The following is a 24,366-nucleotide window of genomic DNA, read 5'->3' as shown; positions in this document are numbered from 1 at the left end:
CACTTCAAACCTGGAGTCAGATTTTCTGGCTTCAATCCCTGCTCTCCTATTCACTAGTTGAGTGACTTCAGACAAAATGCTGAGCCGAAGTTTCCGTTTTCTGGCCTGAGAAATGGGATCAGAAAGTACATATTCCGGAAGACGACTGTGAGGCTTAAATGAAGCAATGAGTGTCCGAGCTCAGCACGGGGCTGGGAGACGGGAAGCAAGCACCTGAGGCAGTTTCATGCTGCAGTGGTTATTCTCACTAATCTCGGCAGGAGACAGCCCTGACGTGTAAGCCATGCCTGGTAGAAGGCGCTGGAATCTCTGCCATTAGGTCTATTGGTTTCTGGCCTTTCAGCAGTAGATCAGTGAAAAGGGTCTGAAAAGGAGAAACTGCATGATCCAAAACATCTACTTTCACAAATAACCTGGTTATCTACTGTTTTTCTTATGCGACATATTGGGAAATTCTAACCTTATTCATTTACAATCCCTCTCCAGGCTTGATTCTGTTTTATTTTCGAGTTTGTATCAGGTTGACATCAGAAGCAATGTGACCCTCTGCTGGAGAATGGTTAACTGGAAATGCAGGACACCATGACAAGAAACTCCACTCTTAGCCCGATGAAAAGCTAGCAGCCTTTAACCTTAGGAATGCAAGGACAGGATTTCTGTTCAGATTTCCTGAGAAATAGAGTTTCATCAGCTGGACCTGGAGATTATTACGCTAAGTGAAATAAGCCAGTCAGAGAAAGACAAGTACATATGATCTCACTTATATGTGGGATCGAATGAATAAAATAAACTGACAAACAAAATAGAAACAAAGGCATGGATACATGGAACAGACTGACAGCTGTCAGAGGCAAAGAGGCTGGGGGGGCTGGATGAAAGAAGGTGAAGGGATTAAACAAACAAAAAAACCCCGTACATATACATGTTACATATATGTGATATATGTGTGTGTGTGTTTATATGTTTGTGTGATATATATATATATATATATATATATATATATATATCTCACATAGACACAGACAGCCTCAAGTGAGGTGATACCCAGAGGGAAAGGGGGCTGGGGGTAGGTGGAGGTGGGCAAAGGAGGAATAAATAGGGGCAGAAAGAGACTGTGCTTGGGGTGATGAGTGCACAATGCAGTGTGACGATTATGTTTTGTTGAGTTGTACACTTGAAACCTGTACGGTTTTGTGAACCAATGTTACCCCAACAAATTCAATTAAAAAAAAAAAAGGCAACTACTCTAAGCATTTTCTTTTCTTTGGTGCTTCAAGGATCCATAAAGAACCAAGCCCTGGCGCCATCTGCTGGCAGTTTCCAAAACAGATGCTTGACACAATGGACACCTCCCCCTCCTTGACAGATATTAAGTTCAGGGGGAAAACTGGTAATTTCATAGTAACTTCTGTGTTTTCAACCGCCTGTTAAATATGTGAATCGAGAAGAACAGATGGTAAAAGCCTCAGCCACTTACAGTCCCCACCAAGGGCGGTCCCTGCTACGCCACCACTCCCTTTGTTTCTGTAAGAGCGTGTCACCCCACGGAGCTACCTAGAGACCAGAGGCGGCATCTGGACTGCCAGTGGGCCAGCGCTTGGCCCGCTCCTGTCCGTGCACCCCGTCTCTCGAGAGGAGAGTCCTCTGCCCAAATTCACATCCTCCAACACTTCCACAGACTGGAGACACTTTACAGAGAAAGCAGGCATGGAATCTGCCTGCACAGAGCTGGGCTCCCATCTCCTACAGAACCCTGAGTCTACGTTCACCTCGGGACCCAGAATCTCACATCGGATCCACGTGGGTCTGCTCTCCATAGGAACAGAAACATCTGCTTTCACTTTCCAGGGCTTTACTGAAAGCGGATGGCTTCCTGGCCTGGTAGCGTCCGCAGTTTATATCTAGCTCCACACTCACCTCAATGCCAGGCAACTCGGCATCAGCAGGCACAGAGCCCGAAATGGCTGGGACACGTAAAGCTGCAGGGTTGCTGACCGAGGAGTGAAGCTGTACCCCAGAGAATTCCCGTCCTTTCCTCTGGGGAGATAAGCAGGGTGGTTTTGAAGACAGGAAAGTCACAGCTGGGCCGGTTCCCCCCCTTCTCTACTCCAGGACATAGATTTACTTATTTAAAATGCAGTGAGCCCTTTCCGCTTGCCAGATCATTAGATAAGCACTTTACTTCATTAAGCTCCTCACTGCATCTTAACAACAACCCATGCAATTGGTACCATTTTTGTTTCCACTTAAAAGATATGAAAACAGGCTTAGAGAGAGCTTAAATAACTTGCTCAAGATCTGAGAGCAAGTAAGTGAGAGAGGCAGGATTCAAACTCATACATTCTGATTCCTCTTAGCCAGTGCCCTACAGAGCCCCGGGACTTGGGGTTTTCACAAGCACTGCTGAAAACACAGTCTCTGCTCCTGTTTGCAGGACGAAGGAAATGGGATAGTTCCCCATACATAGAGAGGTGCCCCCCAAAGCCCTGTGAATGCGTGTAATGGGGAGAGGAGAAGGTGTGTTCGCATCGGGCGCCACCTAATCTCACTTCTTGAACAGCACACACACGCAACACAAATCCTCCCCCTTAGTCACCACACCCTCAATGCAGCCACTGAACCGTAGCCCTCATCCCCAGCCAGCTGTCTAGGACCCTCACAGTAATTTTCTCACACCATCCATGCCTGACGATTGGTTTCTTATGGTTATCTGCAAAAGCACAAATACAAATGCTATTAACTGGTAATAAAACTAGCCAGCCATCTCTAAAACCCAGCGCTGGCAACTGCTCTGTGGTCTTTGGGGACCTTGGTTTGCCAGGTATTTGCTAGAGCAAATATTTCTTTCTGACATTACAATGCCGAGGGGGGCAACCCTGACTCCTGCTCTTTCAAAAACGTATAGAATATTGGGTCAGGAGTAGGGAGGTGGTCTTTTAAGAATCGAAGAAAGCTTTCGGGATTTCTGATTTCAGAAACCACCCACCAGCCTCAATATAGAGAATGCATATTTTTTCCAGATAACATTGATTTTTTTAAAGTAGGAATTTGTGCCCTAACCGGTTTGGCTCAGTGGATAGAGCATCGGCCTGCAGACTGAAGGGTCCCAGGTCCGATTCCAGTCAAGGGCATGTACCTTGGTGGAGGGCACATCCCCAGTGGCGGGGGGAGGGTGCAGGAGGCAGCTGACCAATGCTTCTCTCTCATGGATGTTTCTAATTCTCTATCCCTCTCCCTTCCTCTCTGTAAAAAAAAAATCAATAAAAATATATTTAAAGCAGGAATTTGATAAGCAATCATTAACCATCTGTTGGATTCTGACACTGTGCTACACACTATGGATACCAAAGAAAGATCTCCGTTCTTTCAAGGTGCTCATAAACTAGTTATGGAGGCATGACCCACACATGAAGGAGCTCAGGAGTTAGACAGGCCGGACACGATCAGGTGTGAGATGGAGAGGTACAGATAGCAGGGCCTGCCATGTTCACCAATGGCAATGTTCCACCGGGGCGCAGTCAGCGGGGAAGCCCAGCAGTTCTGCCCGCTCACTGGCCCCTGGCCAATGCACTTCAGTTATCAGGTCTGTAAAATGGCAGAGCTCAGCCATTCATACAACACATTGCTTTGAGCGCCAACAATAAACCAGGCATTATTTGTGGCTCTGGTGATACAGTGTTGAACAAGATCATGATGCCACCTTAATGGATTTTACGGTCTGGTGAGGGGGAGGGGGAGGTGTTTTATATTATTCAAGGAACAAGCATGACCCTCGAAGACGATATAACACATTTACCCTCTGCTTTGCCACACACCCGAAACCCGGGGCTGGACAAACTCAACTTGGAAAGTATGAAATTGATAACTGAGCTTAACCCAATTAAAACACTCTTGTCTCTAGAAGGACCCTGAGTAGTTGCTAATATTTGGGGTTTCAAGGATCATAACTCACTATTGGGGATAATGTATGAGGAAGGGGGCTCCTAACACAGATTTAGGTGTTTTCTTAAATAAAATCCCTAGTGCCAGGCCAAATTCCACAATTACGTATCTTATGAAAGCACAGGCCATTTCCAATGGGAATTGCATTATTAATAAAAGCTGGAAATATTCTGCATCTTTTTAAAAAATATATATATTTTATGGATTTTTTTTACAGAGAGGAAGGGAGAGGAACAGAGAGTCAGAAACATCGATGAGAGAGAAACATCGATCAGTTGCCTCCTGCACACCCCCTACTGGGGATGTGCCCTCCACCAAGGTACATGCCCTTGACCGGAATCGAACCTGGGACCTTTCAGTCCACAGGCCAACGCTCTATCTACTGAGTCAAACCAGTTGGGGCTACTCTGCATCTTAACCATCTCAGAACATCCTCAGGAACTATGTGAAGAGCATGTGCAATATGGCAGCTCCATAGCCATTACACAAGTCTGAGCACACTCCATCAATGCCACATACGCTTAGGAAGTGAGGCTGTTGCAATAAGTAAGGACACATTCACAAAGAAACTGACACTTCTTCTGTTACCTAAATGGTAGTGTACAGCATCTCCGAGGGGCTGTGTTTCTCATAATGTATTTGTTTACTATTTGACAATATCTTAGCTTATACTGTAGTGGGTTTGAGATAAAATGATTACTTATATATACACAGTTGCCCACACAGATGGGAGAATGTGTATTTGGGAAAGAAAAAGAAACCAGAAAGAAAAAAACCATCCATTGTGCATGCATCAAGACTACTATGATTGCACAATGCTATATTAATAATATTTTGAGGGACTTACTCTAAATCACTGCCCTTCCTTCCAAATCAGAATCCGCATAATGACGGCTTGCTGGCTACGGAAGGGCAGAGGATGCCATATTGAACGCTGCCCAGGCTTGGGGCTGGGCAGGCTGCTACTGCCACACAGTGAGGGATGTCAGAATAGCAACCGCAGGAAACTCCCCCTACTCCCGGCCAAGGAGAAAACAAAACATTTACGTTCACGCAATTCCTATTTCCAATTCTCTCACATCTTCACAGGATGTGAAACACAGGATTCTCTATGTAATTCCAGCTGTGGAGTGCAGCATGAAATGTATTAAAGGTAAAGTAAATATGTATACAAACATATTTCATTTTTGTCACTTAATCTTATTCCCTAAATATCTGGCTAATGTATTTATAAGATAGATTAGTTATTTTACATTTTAATTTTAGGCCTGATATATGGTTTTGTACCAAATTTAAAAATCAATATCCCAAATTCTAAAGTGTTTTTGCTTTAGAGTACAAAAAATCTCAATATGTGATGACAGTTTTTCCTTTTACATATATATATATTAATTGATTTCAGAGAGGAAGGGAGAGGGAGAGAGAGACAGAAACATCAGTGAGAAGAGAGAATCATTGATTGGCTGCCTCCTGCATGCCCGCAACCCAGGCATATGTCCTGACCAGGGATCGAACTGCCACCAGTATAAATTTCAGTATTAGTATCAAAACATACAGCATAATTACATATTGTTCATAGATTCATAAAATCTAAATATATGGACTGGATTCACAACCAAATTCATTATAGCATTGCCTCTGGGTGGGTGAGGGAATATCTGGGCCTTCACCTTTATGTGTAATATTTTATTCCATTTTAAAGAGAAAGAGAAAGAAGAAGTTATGAAGCAAGTATGACCAAATGCTAATTTTTTTTTACCTGGTATGGTGGTTATGCAAGTGTTTTTCATATTATGCTTTCCTTATTTCACTGAAAAGCAAAGGAGGTCAATCCAGTTCCTCACAGGATCCTTAATGTGCACGTTGGGGCCAGAGGCAAACAAATAGGGGGTCCCAAGTGTCCTCCTTCCTCCCCAGGGTGCTCAGCCTTCCCTCTAAGGAAACTGAGATCTGACATGCATCGAGAACACTGGTGCGAAGGTGCGTCCCATCATTATTCTGCTGGAGCACCTCCATGCCTCCGCCAGCCCTTATATTGCAACATTTAGTGTCAGAACTGAAGGGAACATAACCATCAGCTTTTTTCGTCTAGAAGAGCCCTGCTGGTATCCTGAAACTTCTAAGTTAACAATGGAAAAAATGCCAATAATAAATTTTCAGAGATAAAATAAAGAAAAAAATGAAGGGCAAATGTTTTCATATACTACACACACACACACACACACACACACACACACACACACACACCTATATTCATACATAATCCTCCTATGTAAATAAAATAATTGGAGGAAAAAAACTTGTCGCTTTATCTTCCTTAGGCATATAACCATTGCCTAAAATTCATTAACTTCCTAAACTCCCACTCTGTCCTCAGTGTCTGGTTATAGAAAAAAAAAAAAACAGTAGGAAAATGTCATTGGAAACCTTCTGAGCAGCAAGATAATGGAGAAAGATGGGAGCGCCATCTATTTTTATTTTTATTTGAATTATCCCTGTGCATTCTAGCAAAAAGGAAAATTCTTAATTTGTGCCCTTATTCTAACTCGATAGAGATGCAACACAAGCAGTTTTAGAGACTCTTACCACTCCCAAACACAGCAGACTTGTTAGGAATGGAAACTTGGCAGACACTAATAGAGGAAATTTTAATTTAATTCAAACCATGAATTGCAAGAAATGTGCCCAAGCATTAGAAGCTCCTTGGAGGGAATATTTCTATAAAAATAAAAAGGAAATGTGATTTGGGAGAAATGTATTTTAGGTTATTATTTCTCTGTGCAAGGAAGTTAAAGCTTGTCCCCAAATAAATTTTGTAGTCTAGACTGCAATCTAGGGAGAAATGAGGCTATAATCTACGCATTCCTCTTGCTTTCACAATAGAACCACTCACAGTTGTGATGAGAATTATCCCAAATTATAAGGCATAAAAACTGGCATTGCCTCACATGTGATTAGTCTATTTGCAGATGGCACCACAATTTACAACCCGATCCTATTACAAGAAAGGCCGAGTCCACAAATACTCTGTGAGCAAGAATGGAGCACTCAGAAAGCACAGCAGTGCCATGTTCTATTTAGGATTTACAAAATGTACACTGAAACTGTTCCTGAAAGTTATAGAAAATAACTCTATCCTCTTCGGGCCATTGCAAATCCTTTGGACCAAAAGTGGATATGTAAACCAATAAATATCTTCGTTGCTGTCTAATTTAATCACAAACAATTATACATAATTGCTTCATAGAGTGGGAATCTAAAAGGACTTAGCATGTTTAACAACTAACAAAACAGCCAGCAAAACTTTAGTTAATTAAGATTCTTCTAACACAAAACAAAACAAAAAATATTTGACTATGCAGCTGCCAAATCCAAAAATAAGCGATCTTACTAACAATAGCGAAGAGGCGATTGGCAGATGTTAGGAGATTCGTCCCAAACAAAGAAAGACTGAGGATTCCAAATCTTGGGTCTTTTTTCTGAACTCTTACACTTACGCACTGCCCTAAGAATACAGGATTCATGTGAAAGCCAAAATAACCAGTGAATTCATTATATTTATGCTTATGTTGGGACAGATGGAAATCCAAATCATTCCACAAACCTGTCATCTTTGATTCAACAAACAGCTACCGTAATGCTCTTCATAATGCTCTGGGGTAAGAAGTGCATCTGGATAAATCTCCTTCAGAGGACTTTCCAGCTGTACTCTTCCGTTTTGTCAGATTTGTCTTTGTGTTTATTTTATCACTATTAAATAGTACCTGCTCATCACAAGAAACTTGAAAAATACGGAGAAATTGAGTAAGGGAGGGGGGAAGCCAGCCATAGTCTCACTAGGTAGGAGTAATTATTAAAATCTTAATTATTTCCTTACAATATTTTGCTGAGAATTTTTATATAATTTCAATTATGAAATATATCCAAGATTGTACAAGTTGACTTTATACAGTAAAACACATCATAAAAAAACTAGACCTAACTGAACACTTTACCCATCAATAGTATATATATACCCTTCTCAATTGCACATGGAACATTCTCCAGAATGGACAATATGTTAAAGCCATAAAATGAGCCTCAATAATTTTACAAAATTGAAAATAGAAAGAATATGTTTTCCAACCACAATGGAATTAAATTAGAAGTCAATTACAGAAGAAAATTGGGGGAATTCATAAGTGTGGAAATTAAACAACACTCTTAAATAACCAATAAGTCAAAGAAGAATTACCACAAAGAAAATCAGAAAATACTTTAAGATGAGTGAATATATAAACACAGCATACGAAAGCTTCTGGATGGAGCTAAAGCAGTGATTAGAAGGAAAGAGTGAAGACAACCCACAGAATGAAAGAAAAATACTTGCAAATCATGTATCTCTCCTAAGGCACTTCTATCTAGAATATACAAAGAACTCTTACAACCCAACAATAAAAAGACAAATAACACAATTTTTTTAATGAGCAAGGATTTGTAAAGACACTTATTCAAAAACATATTAATACTTAGTATCATAAGCCATTAAGGAAATGTAAATCAAAACCATTTCATACACACCAGGACGGCTAAAATAAAAAATAGAAGATAACAAGTGGTGGCAAGGGTATGGAAAATTAGAATCCTTATGCATTCCTTGTGGTGCTGTAAAATGGTACAGCTGCTTTGAAAACCAGTTAGGCAGTCTCCAAAAGTGTTAGGCATAGAGCTACCAATGACTCAGAAATTCTATCCTAGGGATATACCAAAAAGAATTTAAAACTATGACACAAAAACTTGTCCACAAATGTTCATAATAACATTATTCAAAATAAACAAAAAGTGGAAACAACTCAAATGTCAATCATTTAATGAATGGAAAAACAAAAACAGTATGTCCATATAATACAATGGAATATTTATATATATAAAAGCCAAGTGACTAGAAGGACCAGAACAGACCGGTTGCTATGACCTGCACTGCGGCGGCCAACCAGCCTGATCAGGGCCCCGATCAGCAACCCCCAACCTCTCGCAGCCCCTCCCCTTGGCTGGCCCTGCCTCCAGTCATCCCCCCATTGGGGGTGGGGCCAGCCAACCTCCCACAGCCCTTCCCACCCCCCAGCTGGCCCAGCCTGATCAGGCCTGATTGGAGGCAGGGCCAGTGGCCAACCTCCCACGTCCCCTTCCCCCCTGCTGGCCTGGCCCCAATCAGCCCCCATCGGGCGGGCCTGCCAGACCCCACCCATGCATGAATTTGTGCACCGGGCCTCTAGTTAGTCTATAAAAGGAATTGAATACTGAAACATGTTGCAATATGATTAACATTATTGTAACTGAAAGAAGCCATACACAAAAGGTCACATGTTATATGATCATTTATATGCAGTCCCAGAATAGGCAAATTCATAAAGACAGAAGTAGGTTAGTGGTTGCCAGGGGCTGAGGGAAGGGGAGAATGGAGAATGACTGCTAATGGATATGGGGTGGGTTTTTTTGGATGAAAATGGTCTGTAACTGGATAGTGGTGATGGTTGTGCAGTTCCAAATATAGTAAAAACCACCGAATTGCAGACTTTTCAAGGGTGAATTTTATGGTATGTGAATTATCAAGTTGAAGACATTTAATATGTAGTAATTTTTAAGCATAGTTAACACTGGCACAATCATAAATCATAGGCAGAAAAAAATATACAAAGGGATTTGATATCAGGTATTCTTTATGTATATATCATTTAGGATGAATGATCTTTATCATTTACCTTATTGGATTTTTCTTTCAAACTAAAACAGCAATACATATTTTTATTGCCTTTTAGCAAAAAAAATTCCTAAAGGTACCAAAGAAAAAACCAACAAATTCTCCTTTCCCATGACCCGCACTTAATGAGAGCACCTCTTCCTGAGATGACAATGTTAACAGCTAATGTTCACATTCTCCTGTGTTCATAGCAGCACACACAAGTGAAAATACTAACACACGCAAAAGGTTTTTCTCTGACTTTACAAAAAGGGGATCATTCTACATACATTTCTCGACAGCTTGCTTTGTTGTGGCCTTTCCCATAGGTCAAGACATATACATCTAACCCCTTCTTTTTAATAGCTACAGAATATTCCAGAAATAGGGTCATACTACAGGTTATTCGACCACTCTCTGTAGGTAGTATCCAAGTTGTTTCCTCTTGTCCCCTATTCAATGTATACCTTTGTATGTATACTTACAAACCAATTCTTTTATTTCTAGAAGATAAAATTGTCCTATCCAAGGTTTAAAGATGAATAAAATCATTGCATTGCTTGGCAATAAAAACGGTTTTTATGTGGCATCCAACATCCTGCTTGGCGGAAATGGGAAAATGCATTTATTTCTCAGCTCAGACTCACAGCCCTGTGAGCAGGTTAGGCTTTGTGTGCAAATACACAAACAACATACCAATTACAAGTGCTCACCAACCAGGCGTCAGATTCTGTCTGTCTGAGGGGCAAAGGAAGTGTCACAGCAGACACACATCCTGACACAGGAAAAGCCGCTGAGGAAGGAAGCAGCCCAGGGAAATGCTGCTGGGCCAAGCTTCACCTTTAGCCTGCAAAATGCCCTAACTACAAAAAATTCAGGGGCTTCCCAGGTTCAGGGTGCAGGGTTGGTTGTGGGTTAGACTTAGGTTAGGACCACAAGTCCTTTCCTACCATGGGTTCCCTTATTTAGCTCTCCACCTGCTTCTTCTCTTGTTGGCTGGTGCACTTTTTAAAGAAGGGCACATGGGTGGTACGATCCCAAGGTCTTAGGTGTCTAAGAATAGCTTTCTATGGCGTCATACACAAAAGTCAGCTCGACTTACTTTAAATGCTTGGGTCACAGCCTCTTTCTTCCTCCAAATCCGGTAGATACTGCAGTTTTATAAGCCTGCTAGCTCATAGTGATTCTGAAGACAACCCCATTTTGGTTTCTTTGCTGGTGACAAGTGTGTGCATACATATAGAATGTAAATATAGTAAACTGTAAATGCACTATCGTTAAAATGGCTAACAGCCAAACTGCCTGATCGAAAGTAGTCCCAGCTGATCTGAAGTGATAAGACAAGGAAGGAACTCTACATGAACTATGCCTACAGCAATATGACTGTGGCATCAGTCTTTGTGAGTCTTGAAGGCCCCAAACAGTCAGGTCACAGCACATTAGCCTGAGGTGATAATTTAGAGACTTTATTCTTCTCTTGCTTTATGTGATCCAATGCCATCAGAAGTTATCTTCCCCGCTGTTGCAGGCTGCCTCATACCCTTTATTTTTTGGCGGCTGCTATTCCTTTGTCAGAGCGCCACCCTCTGGTGGGAACATGATCGTTATGCCCGTGTATGTTGTGTGTAGGCTGTAAGACCTTTGATACAAGAGGGAATGTAACTGCCTTCCTCCTCACTCCGGCCAGTGCCCCCAGTCCCCCAAAATCTACCTTTCTCTTGGGGTTTCTTGCCTATTGGAGAAAAAGTAGAATTTATGGAAAATATATAGAAGAACTCAAAATTGTAAAGAAAGACCAACAGGCTTGAAAAGACTGCTTCACAATTCCAATTGTGCATGGTTCCTCCCACCTCCCGGATAAGGTGAAGGAATTAGCACTGTTCCACTCTTCCCCTTCTCTTCTGTTCCTCTACCATTCCACCCCCTCACATCTGTCAACCACTGATTTTGTTTTGTTTTTTAATGGTCAATTATATCCAAAATTCGTTTGATTTTTGATTGTTCATATATATTTAAGGATGGAAGACTAGGTAACCACCAGACTTTTTTCCTACTGTTCTGTATGTGGGTCTCTTTCCATTTCCCAGTAGGTCTGTTCCCCACCAATAGGAAATCCTAGGTGTGTCAGTGGAGCTTGACGACTAGTCGACTTGACTCCAGCTGGGACACTAGACCTGGACATCTCCAAATGCCATATTGGCATTTAGGTTGTGAATACTTCGATTATTATAGTAATAAAGCCATGATGATATACAATGCCTCATCATGTCAGACCAGCTGTGCTTCTCGGTTTCCCATAAAATGTTCAATAAAAATAAAAACTATCCTGTATAATAAAAGCCCAGGGATGTAACGGCGCTCAACCAGTCACTATGAGGTGCATTGACTACCTCTCTGTCCTCCCCCTCCCCCCGGCCTGCAGGCTCTGTTGGCCGGATGGCAAATGGGGAACCGGGGTGGGTGGGGTGGGACTGGTGCCTGGTGAGGGGAACCGAGTGGGTGGCGGAGGCGGGGCGGGACTAGGGACTAGCGAGCAGGCGAAAGACGGCCCTGATCGCAGGCTAGGCCTAGGGACCCTACCCATGCATGATTTTGTGCGCTGGGCCTCTAATATTGGTAATAATTCAAACAGACCATCCACAAAAGTCCAGTGCACCATCAGTAGGAATGGATTGAGAAATAACATGCTGGGCTCCAGCAGACCGACAGTCTCTCACAGAAAGCAGAGAGAGGCTCTGGCTTGCTCTCACAGTCAGACATAGGCAGACTCATTGACCATGAAATAAATGGACATTGTACTGCTGCACACAAACTGTCTTTTAAACTGGTGGGTGCCACGTCCTCCCCCCACCACTCCCTTCAGCCATTTACACTGTTACAGCCGTTGATCAATTGTATCCACTATCAAGATATAAATAAGGTAGCACTTGTACCTGAGCTAAGCTGAGCCAGGTGCCCAGCAGCACCTGTCCCTATGACGGAAACACATCATATGGCCCATAGGCACTCAGATGGTCCTCAAACACCTTCCCATGTGTTCAGTCAGGGATGAAGAAGATGGAAACTAGCAGCAGAGATCCAATTGTTGTGAGCATGATTCACTCTTTAAGACTCTTTAATGAAGTGATTGTCTTAGTTCAGTGAGCCACAACAAATTAGCATAGACTGGGTGGCTTATAAACAACAGAAATTTATTTCTTGCTCTACTGGAGGCTGGAAGTCCAAGACCAGGGTGCCAGCCCTCCTCCTGGTTGTGGACTGCCAGCTTCCAGTTACTGCCTCACATGACAGAAGAGGCGAGAGAGCTCTCTGTGGTCTCTCATAAGGTCCATAACCCCATTCGTGGGGGCTCTGTCCTCATGACCTAATCACCTCCCAAGGCCCCACCTCCTAACGCCATCACATGAAGATTAGAGTTTCGACATAATGAATGTTAAGGGGACACATTCAGTCCATTGCAGCAATCCTGCATTACACACAAAAGAAATTCCAATACTAGAACTACAGAACGGAAAGATATTTCTACCAACAAAAGTCACCAGCTGAAATATGTGTATGAAAAACTAAAAAACCACTAAAGCCACTTAGCTTAGGTGAATTCTATTTCTCAGAACAGAGTTGCCTCCCGAAAAGATGAGCCTCCAGACAACTTGCAGTTTCCTCTTTGTGCTGCAGAGGGCAGTAGAGGACCGGTCTCTGAGTGCCTGCCACAGGATTCTAAGAACAGGGCTGCTCAAGCCACACCAGTTTCAAAGCGACAACTCTTTCTTCCCCAGCTGGTTCAAAACTCCTGTGGCCTCAAAGACTGTCCCTGTTCCCCTCTTCTTCCTGTATGAGTCAGTCTTTAAAGAGCAAGAGCTGGTGAAATAAAAATAACCAAGCCTCACCAAGCTCTGAAATTCCAGAAGTGGTGACTGTGAAGGTTCTTGGGAGTGGGGGTTATGAGGACAAACCCGAAAGGAAGTTTTCCTGCTTCCTGCCTGGGGCACAGCCTTCTTCACACCTGAGTGATACCTTTGTTCCTTTCTACACATATAAGATTTCAACCTAGTCTCTTTTCCTGGAATATCTCCAAAGTGGTTCAGAGCATGCCATCCCAAATTTGCCACTCTGGTACAAGGATTATTTTGAGCTGAAGGCAATTGAGAAGAAGCAGATGCAAGAAAAGTTAGCTGCCCTCCCTCTCTCTACCAGGAAGGGCAAGACTATTCTTTTTTTTTTTTTAATATATTTTATTGATTTTTTACAGAGAGGAAGGGAGAGAGATAGAGAGTTAGAAACATCGATGAGAGAGAAACATCGATCAGCTGCCTCCTACACATCCCCCACTGGGGATGTGCCTGCAACCCAGGCACATGCCCTTGACCTGAATCGAACCTGGTACCCTCCAGTCCGCAAGCCGACGCTCTATCCACTGAGCCAAACCGGCTTCGGCAAGACTATTCTTAATCACCAGAGACGACTCTAGACTCATCAACCCAGAGCTGAACCAGGGAAATTTACATAGCAAACCTCCCTAAAACAACCCATATCTTCCATCAGTTTCCCCTCTATATTTACCTTCCCACAATTTACCCCCCATAGAAGCTCAAAGTCCCTTTCCTTTGTCTCATCACTTCTCTACAAAGTTCAGATGCTATAACAGCCCAAATTCTAACCACCCCTTTGAGTTACCCTTCACTGAATTCTCTCCAGGGTATACCCAGACATATCAACAAACTTCAGATTGATTTTCTTATGTTGATATGTCTTCTGTCAGTCTCATTTATAGAGCCTCAGCCAATGAACCTAAGATGGGTGGAAGAAAATTTTTTTCTTTCCTACATTCCCTTCCCATCCTTCATGCCCTTCGTGCTAAATAGAGTTTATCATTATTGTTGTCTCTCTTACTTTCCAGCCAAAAGCTGCAGGCAACCCTGCACCCAAGGCAGGCACATGGCTCCTGAACAGCCCTGGGTGCTGAGTGTGGAGGGTGCTGGGGCAGCCTGGGTGGTCTATATAGGCTGTCTGGACATGTGGAATCCAGAGTGGAGTCTACAGAACTGCTGATTTTTCAGTGTTGGATTTTTTAAAAATCCGTATCTTTCATGTTATTTATTTCCTTTTACAAATTGTCACTTACTTTTAGTTACACACATGGGTACAAATACATGCCCACAGTCAATATGTTAAATGTCACATCTAGTTAACTCTTTCCCAGAACCCCAAATCCCAGTCCCTTGCCGGAAGGAACCACCATGACAGTTTGCCTTGAATTCTCCCAGCCACACTTCTATGCGTGGATAGGCATATAGTCATACTTAGCAAATATATATTTTCATTTTCATAGTTGTTTTTAATCATTGCTTTACAGAAGTGACATCAAACTACACCTACTGATCCGTGACTGTCCTTCTCTTCACTCAACAGGTTTTCAGACAGTGCCCACGCAACTTCATAGACCTGTAGATCTGTCTCATATTCTGCACGGCCGTGTAACATTCTCTCTGTGTCACACCGTGACACACTCCCCTGTTGATGGATATTTAACCCTTTGTACGTCATAAGCGTCTATGGATGGTTTCCGTTTTGGACGCCTGGCAGTTAACTGGTTAGATACCTTTGCATTTTTTTATTATTCTAAAAAATGACACAGTGAATAGCTATGTATTTGTAAATATGTTGCAACAATAAAATCTAAGAAGTAAATATTTCTGTGCAAAAGACATCCACATTTAAAAGGTTAATGTGGCTTTAAACTTCTCACTGGGAATGATGAGTGAGGGACCGCGGAGGTGGAGAAGGGTCCAAGGAGCCCCGCTGCCACAGGTCTAAGACAACTGAGGCTGCCATGATAGGCAGAGCCTGCTCCCTGAGGGCATCTGAAGTGGGCTACACAATGGACCTTTGAAAACCCTCAGCGGACGAAGGCTACTCAAGCCGATTTCATAGAACTGAACATGGTCATGAAGCTGATCAGCAAAGCAGCTGCTAGGCACTAGCAGCAACAGACTCACCTCCCCTCTGGGATCCATTCTGGGGCTGCAACACGGCTCCTCCTCTGAACGATGAAGGCAATCCCGAGGAAGTAGATGTGGACACCACCTAAGTCCTGCAGAGGCGGGAACAAGGCTTTTCTCAGTCTTCCCTTCAATGAACAGCGGATTAATGGACAACATGAACTGATTCAATCTCACTGAGTACAAGCTGCTAATGTCCATGCGACACTAGATCAAAGTATACAGAACCCATGTACACAGCTTGGTGCAGCCCATTCAACCAATGCCCAGTGCCTGGCTGAATCATCACAAGTGATGAAACGTGCCATTGTGAAGTGAATTCCGCTGTCAAGATGATCAGCTGCACACACAATAGAATGGTAGTCGGTCCCTGGTGATGACTCAGATGTGGACATTATGAGCCAGGATGGGAAGGGCTCCTTGCCTGTAACTATATCTTCCGAATGCATACCCTCCACAACTACTGCTATGTTCCACCCGTGGAAGGATGGCAATGGGCAGGCACAGACCAGTAACTGAAGAAATTGTGGACTGGCATCCTAGTCACACAGAAGTGCATGATTTGGACAGAAGGCAAGGTTTCATGTAAAGCTGATCATCAGAGATCAATGAGATAGTGGGTGTGAAAGTTTAACCATGACTGAGGGTCCACCGTTATATTAAAGAGCATTCTGGACCTAGCCTGTTTTTCTCAGTAGATAGAGCATCAGCCTGCAGTCTGAATGTCCTGGGTTCAATTCCAGTCAAGGGCATGTACCTCGGCTGTAGGTCTGCAGCCCTGGTCAGGGACTTACAGAAGGCAACCAATCGATGTGTTTCTCTCTGTCTCTCCCTCTCCCTTCCGAGAGAGAGAGAGAGAGAGAGAGAGAGAGAGAGAGAGAGAGAGGGAGAGAATTCTGGGAAATTTCTGCCTCTGGTGTTAGCTGGTCATATGAAGAAGATGGGTGGCAGTGGTGTTAAGCAAGACCAGACCAGCCCGCCAGGAGAAAAGATCCTGGAAGAGGTCCAACTCAAAGCTCTTAGAGATTGTCAAGGTCAACTAGGAAACAAGGGTCTGTTGACAAGTCCACAGGGCAGTCCACCTGTAGTATATATCCTTGTATATATCCATTTCCCCACATCTACACCAACATTAATTTTATGAGTCCTATTGGTGAAAAATGTCATTAAATGTATAGTTCCCTGTTTACTAGTGACAAGGAGAATCTCTTCATGTTTATTGGTCAATTTACTGTTGTTTTTATTCTGTTAATTGTCTATTAATATCTTTGGCTTATTGAAAATATATCGCCCAACCCGTGTGGCTCAGTGGTTGAGCATCGACCTATGAGCTAGGGAGTCACAGTTCTATTCCTGGTCGGGGCACATGCCAAGATTGTGGGCTCGATCCCAAGTGGGGGGTGTGCAGGAGGCAGCCAATCAATGATTCTCTCTCATCATCCATGTTCTATCTCTCTCTCCCTCTCCTTTCCTCTCTGAAATCAATAAAAATATATTTTTTAAAAAGAAAAATATATCTTACTATCTTTCAATTTGTATTTCCCTGATTACTAGAGAGGTTAGGCATTCTTTAATGTGTATTGGTTATTTTTTATTTCCTATTCAGTGAATTTCCTGTTTATATCCTTTGCCAATTTTTCTACTGTGCTGCTTGTCTTGTTCTTATTAATATTGAATTCTTAAGATATACTATTGTTTAAAGGTCTCAACGTGCAGCCAGTTTTCAGAAAGCAAACATAATTGATGCAACAATCTAAATTAAACTCTAGTCCAAGCCAGCCCTGGGGTTAGCGTATTGCCCCTTGTCTGTGTTGTACACCTACAATAAAGCACAGAAAATGGCCACATGGTAAATTAGTTATCTTCTCCAGCAAATGCCACATGCCTTTTTTCCTCTTCTAAATAAGCTGTTCAAGGAAAGGAGGAAATTGATGCTTAAAAATATCTGTTGGCTTTATCAGCAGCAATCAATAATAGTCCAAATCAGTTTGGGGCTCAGACAACCACAGCATGTATTGAACATCCTCCGGGTATGCAGTAATATTGGTGCTTCCTTAAGAAGATAGCAAAGGACGTTCTAGATCTAGACTGTCCTGGTGGTGGGAGGGATGGGTGGCAGTGGTGCTAAGCAAGACCGGACCAGCTGCCCAGAGAAAAGATCCTGGAAGAGGACCAACCCGAAGCCCTTAGAGACTGTCATAGTCAATCCAGGAAGCAAGGCAAGTCCACAGGGCAGGAACAGGACCAAAGATAGGAGACGAGCTAAGATTTAGGGCATAGATGGACCTGGAAAGGAGCTGAGGAGGGAGTGAAGCAAGGCAAGCCCTGGAAGCGTGCTGTTCCAGAGAGGAAGGTCCCCACCCTGCTGTATCAGCCACAAGACACCTTACAGAGTCCTCAGAAGGACAGGCTTCGCGCAAGTTCACCGCTCTCACTGTGCAACCCATGGAGGCCTGGGCCCCTCCCGAGAGATGGAGTCATTGGCCTGGGGTGCCGTCCAATCAAAAATGTTTTAAACCTGAAGCTGGGGGTGAGAACTATAAGCTTAAAGAGTCCGTCAGCTGGAGGGGAAGAAAGAGACTCGGTGGCCACAGTCTCATCCATGTCAACCTCGTTGCTCTGAAGCCAGCCCCTGGGGGAGAGCTTCTCTCGACCCAAAGTCAGGCCTGAGGGGCAAGCTGACCCAAATGCCACCAGGGAAGTCTGATGCCTGGAAGACCTGCAGTGCCACTCATTACTCCAGGAAACATGGCAGAAGTGGCTGGTTTGAGCAGATGTGTTCCACGTGAAACAGGAAATAAAATGAGGAATGTGCCAAGAGAGAAGCGATTTGAAGAAGGCAAGGCAACCGGAGAGAAAGGCATCGTGTGGGGAAGGAAGGGAGAGACGCCCTTCAAATCTGCAATGGCGTCATTGGTTCCCACAGAGAGACCGCTTCAGGCAGAGGAGAGAGGCAGACGACAGGTTGCAGGAGAGGCTTTCTTTCTTCTTCTCCCCCTTGTAGGGCTCCCCGTCTGGCCCCATTCGCCCAGCCCCAGGCCCTGAGGCTTGTGGGCTGGAAGTACATTAGGAGCTCCTTCTACACCTGCTGGTCCACCCGCAAACGGTGCTTACCTCCTCCCCACAAGTGGCAGGCCTTGTCCTCACGCCCCAAGTTACTAGAAGTAACCCCAGGGAGGAGATGGGGGCTGAGCTCCCTCAACCACCTCCTGCCTGCTCCCTTCCTTGGGACTGGTCCTTGCTTCCATACATTAGCTTAGGTGCAGCCAAGAGCCAGCGCCACCTTCTGGAAGCCCTGTTTTCATGCTTCCTTAGGCATGGGGACTTGGTGCTGCCATCCCATTGGTCCTGCTGGTCCCCTTTCCAAGCCCACCACTGCCCCACGCCAGGTTAGTCTTTTCCCTGCCCCCTTTCCCTCTGCCTGGGGAGCCGCAGTCATGCCAGGGGCGGGGGCACAGCAGTCATACACATGCATTCACACTCTGCTCCAAGGTGCTGTCTTAACTGGCCTTTCTGTGGGTCTTGATGTCTCTGCCAATATAAGAGTCCTTTCATCGTTTTTTAATAACATGAACAGACATATCAACACATTTGTCTCAATCACAAGTCAACAGAGAAAATTCAAACACTTAACAGAGTAAATATGAGAGCTGTCCCCGGGCTGCAATAATCTTCTTGCTGGAACTCAGACAAAACAAACCTCCTCTCATCGCCCGCCCCCCCCCCCCCGCCCCCGTTGTCCCCCGCCCCCCTTCCGGCCACATCCTCCGCACCACCGAGGCTTGTCACTCCCGGACCCTGATGATCCCACCAATGAATAAACAATTAGGCTTGAAGCGAGTTTCTGCACCAAGCTGAGCCTGCTCTGCCTACGGCCTCATCTGTGATGAATGAGCAGGGATCTTGGAAAACACTGTGCATTATATATCATCCAGGGAACAATTTCTTGGTGTCAACTTTTTAAAAAGTGATTTCTAAGAGGGCTTAAAAAAAAAACCACCACAAGACATCACCACACTGCTTCCGTTTTATAGAATCCTTCAATATGCTCGGATGAAAGAAACAGTCCACTGTAATTAATCTAAGCCTGAGGACAGTCCCCTAAGGTCTGATGGGTATTGGGCCAAGCCTGATGGATGGATGGAGAGGCAACATAGGGTATCAGCCCTGTTTGCAGCCAGCCTCAAGGATATTTAGATGAACCTTGTGTCTCTTGTCAGCTCTCTGCACAAACAGGGCAGAAATAAAATCCAAACCAGGGGCTCTGCTGACAACCTGCGTACACAGAAAGGGTGTGATTATCTCTGGGCCTAGCAAAGCTACTAATGTGTCTCAGGTCCTCCACTGGGATTGAGGATGGATGCAGCTTGGAGCAGAGGCAGTGTGTGCACCTATACTGATACTACTCTGTGCAGATGTGCACCTTTGCTTCCAGCCAGGCCCCTCCCCCCTCCCTTAACCACTAGATTCCAGGAGAAAAGCCAGGAACAGCCAGCCCATCAATCCAAATATCTATCTCTAAGAAATGATGTTGGACATTTTCCCTCAAAGCCTGGATGTTACTAAGCACCTCCAATGGTCAGATTCTATCTTCTTCTTCCTCCATTCCTGAGTGTAGATTTTTTTATTTTCCTACCCCATAATCCTTGGTGGGGAAAAGATACAATATTACACATTATTGATAATATGGCCCAGGTAGTCTGCCTTACTAAGCCATACTAAACTATACACATCAACATCTATTCTCACCATCTCAATAAGTACAGCATCAGGGTCAAAGATAAACCAATTACTCTCTGAGTTGCCAAAGGTTCATTAGTGGAAAACACGGTCCTAGTGATGGAAGAGAACATGCCGCCCACTGCCCACAGGTAACAGCTGCCTACTGTCAGACCGGCCGGTAGGAGGCCGAGGGAACATCGAGTCTCAGTCCTGATTATGTCTCAGGGTCACGCTGGGTTTTTGTTCTCTCTCTGCCTCACCTTCCTCCTCTGCGGAATGAGAACACTGGCTGTCTCCCACGAGGGCCAGGGGGAGGCGTCCCTAATGAGGGACTTGGCAGCAGCTGATAGCTGTCCTGTGTGGAACAGCACGTCCTTGTTAGCCCGCATCCTCCGCCTCCCCTCAGAGATCTCAGTGGCTCACAGCGGGCAGCTCAGGGAATACAGACACCCACAAAGCTTCCTGAGGCCCCCTGCGTGGTCTGGGACCCACTCACTGTATTCTCGCTGCTCATAACAATGTAATTTCTGTGCTTCTGTTTCCTCCGATGATAAGTAATTTACTTAGGATACTTAATAAAAGCCAGACATCGTCACCTCTTCGCCGCTCACCAAACGCAGCAGTGTTCATGCCATTAACGCTGATGAGATTTTGTGCGTAGTTGGGTTTTTATTCAGGGGGATACACAGAGTCTGATGGCCAATGGAAGTGAGTGGAATGAGTGGTCTCTAAAGACTTTTGCCTGCCCAAGAGGTGGAAAAAGTTCAGCTGCATGCCAGTCTTTTTTAAAAAACTTTTAAAAATGTAAGTATAGTTGATATATAATTTTATACTGGTTATATTCGTTTCAGATGTATGCTATAGTGATTCAACATTTATAGACCTTTCAATGTGATGACTCCACTAATTCTAGTAATCCCCTATCACTGAGTAAACGTATCACAGTATTATTGACCATATTCTTCTTCCCCTTTTCACCCATCCTCCACCCCCACCTTTTTGGTAACCACCCCCTTGGTCTTTGTCTCTATGAATCTATTTTTGTTGTTTGTTTGTTTTTTTGTTTTGTTTAATTCCACATATAAGTGAAACCATATGGTATTTCACTTAGCATAATACCTTCTAGATCCATCCATGTTGTTGCAAATGGCAAGATTTCATTCTTTTTTATTGCTGCATAATATTCCATCATATATATACTTCTTTATCCACCCATCTGTTGATGGACACCTAGGCTGTTCCCCTATCTTGGCCATTATAATCCAGTGCCTTAGACCACTCGACCACGCTACTGCCTGCCCATTGGCCATTATAAATAATGCTGCAATGAACAGAGGAGTGAATACGACTTTTGAAATTCGTGTTTTCATTTTCTTGGGTAAATACCCAAAAGTGGAATTGCTGGGTTGTATGGTATATCTATTTTCAGTTTTTTGAGGAATCTCCATACTGTTTTCTATAGGAAAAGCACCAGTTTGTAGTCCCACCAACAGTGTACAAGGGTTCGCTTTTCTTTACATCTCTCCAACACATGTTATTTCTTGACTTTTTTAGTAAACATTCTGATTGGTGTTAGGTAGTATCTCATTGTGGCTTTGATTTGCATTTCCCTGACGATTAGTGATGTTGAGCACCTTTTCATATGGCTGTTGGCCATCTGTATGTCTTCTTTGGAGAAATGTCTCTTTATGTCCTTTGCCCATTTTTTTTAAATCAAAACAGTATGGTTCTGGCACAAAAACAGACACATGGATCAATGGAACAGAATTGAGAACCTGGAAATAAACTCTTACCTGGAACTAGTACTTATATGGTCAACTAATTTGTGGCAAAGGAGATAAAAATATACACTGGTATTGGGGAAACTGGACAGATATATGCAAAATAATGAAACTGGACCACTCTCTTACACCACATACAAAAATAAACTCAAAATGGGTCAAAGACTTAAATGTAAGGCCTGAAACCATACAACTCCTAGAAGAAGACATAGGAAGCAAACTATTCGACATCAGTCTGAGAAATATCTTTTTGGATACGCTCCTTTCATGGATAAAACTGAACCCGCCTTGGGTCACAAAGAAATATTTTTTTTTAAATATATTTTATTGATTTTTTACAGAGAGGAAGGGAGAGAGATAGTTAGAAACATCGATGAAAGAGAAACATCGATCAGCTGCCTCCTGCACATCTCCCACTGGGGATGTGCCCGCAACCCAGGTACATGCCCTTGACTGGAATCGAACCTGGGACCTTTCAGTCCGCAGGCCGACACTCTATCCACTGAGCCAAACCGGTTTTGGCACAAAGAAATATTTTTTGATGTAACCCAGGGAACCTGCCTCCAGCATTTAGTAATGCACTGCATTCTGGTTACAAGAACCTCTGGCATCTCACTGCCTCTTCCCTGCTCTCCTTCCCAGTTCCTTCACCTTCAGAAGCAGTGACAGCCACTCAATGCTAGAACTATGAATAGTTGATGAGCTCTTACTTCAGAATGATTATTCGAAGGAAGGGTGAGGTTATTTTCACTCTATTCATGGTCACATGGCCAGAGAACGAGGAATGGCAAGTCCTGCCCTGTGATCACATCTGCTTCCTACAGCAAGATTCTAGGAAGGTATATGCAAGGTGCAGCAGCAGAATGAGAATACAAAAACAACTTAATAGCTTTCAAATACCTCACATTCTGAAAAGAGCTCTGTTAAAAATTGCTGGGTTAGAACAGGTAGATTCTGCTTGAGAACTTAACAGGGCTTACTACTTCTCCCTAAACCTGAATCCAGGGACTAACAGGCGCAGATGGGCTTATGGAGAGGGATAAAGAGATGAATGACCCTCAGGGTCCAACCATCCAACTCCTTGGACTCAACATGAATGAGAAAGAAGTGACAGTTTACCATTTTACACAATAAGGTGAATGAGAAAGAATGGGGGGGGGTGTTGTTTCCAGACACATTACCCCACCCACAAGGAATTATCTGGGGTCTAGTCCATCATCATATTAGCAAGTCGTCAGCTCTTAAGAGGTGGACAGAGGTCAGCACTCTTGAGGGGGGGTGAAGTAAGAGTCCTGTTCCCTCCCTTACAATCAGTATTATCTCTGTTGTGATCATCAAGCCTAGACAAACATCCTCATGTCGAGGCAGCCATTCTAGTGAACCACTGCTTATTTTCTGTGCTTCTCCTTTAGTCTCCAGCCCCGCTCAGAAGTCAGGCTGATCCCTTTAGTGTCTAGTCCCTTCCCTGAGAGGCAAAACTAATACCACGTGGCCCACAACTCCCATTACAAACCACACTGTTGACTATCTAGTGGCCAAAGCCCCTGAGCAAACAAGCACACTCCTATCACGCAGGATATTCCACGAGCCTGAAGTCACCCTCCAGAGCCTAGGGGAAAGGCCAGATTGCTCTTCAGGGAAGGTTAATGCTTCACTACACAGATGGTTAACGTAGTCCCATGTCAATGGTACCCCCTGGCTCCCAGCATCTTTACTCTAAGCCAGCAGAATTAAGGTCAAGCAATAAACTCACAATTAAAATTAGCCAAGCACTTCAGAAATGATGCCATCATGTGTCACAGACAAGGGAAACAAACAATAGACTTGGACTTCTAAAGGGTGCAAATGTTAGGATTGCCAGACTCAGAGCATAGCTAAATAGAAAATATTTAAATATAATGGAATTTGAAATATGAACAAAAACCAAGACACTGCCCTGGCTGGTTTGGCTCAGTTGGTTGGGGCGTTATCCCCTATACCCGTGGTCGGCAAAATGAGGCTCGCGAACCACATGTGGCACTTTGGCCCCTTGAGTGTGGCTCTTCCTAAGCCTTAGGAGTACCCTAATTAAGTTAATAACAATGTACCTACCTATATAGTTTAAGTTTTAAAAATTTGGCTCTCAAAAGAAATTTCAATCGTTGTACTGTTGATATTTGGCTCTGTTGACTAATGAGTTTGCCGACCACTGCGCCTATATCTA

At 43.7% G+C, this 24,366-nt stretch overlaps 1 pseudogene across 1 annotated transcript in view; it reads right to left on the bottom strand.

The window, feature by feature from the left end:
- The window catches only part of LOC308518133 (transforming protein RhoA-like), a 57,165-nt pseudogene extending 36,394 nt beyond the window's left edge, over positions 1-20,771 (bottom strand). The window contains exons 1-2 of the transcript in view: positions 20,643-20,771; positions 15,658-15,788 (exon numbers count right to left, since the gene is read on the bottom strand). The product of the transcript in view is annotated as a transforming protein RhoA-like (transcript). The remainder of the gene's footprint in view (positions 1-15,657; positions 15,789-20,642) is intronic.
- Positions 20,772-24,366: the final 3,595 nt, after the last annotated feature.

This window comes from Myotis nattereri, assembly GCF_964212035.1.
Source record: "Myotis nattereri genome assembly, chromosome: 4".
In the NCBI taxonomy this organism is placed as follows: Eukaryota; Metazoa; Chordata; class Mammalia; order Chiroptera; family Vespertilionidae; genus Myotis; species Myotis nattereri.
This window is presented reverse-complemented; position numbering and strand designations above follow the sequence as displayed.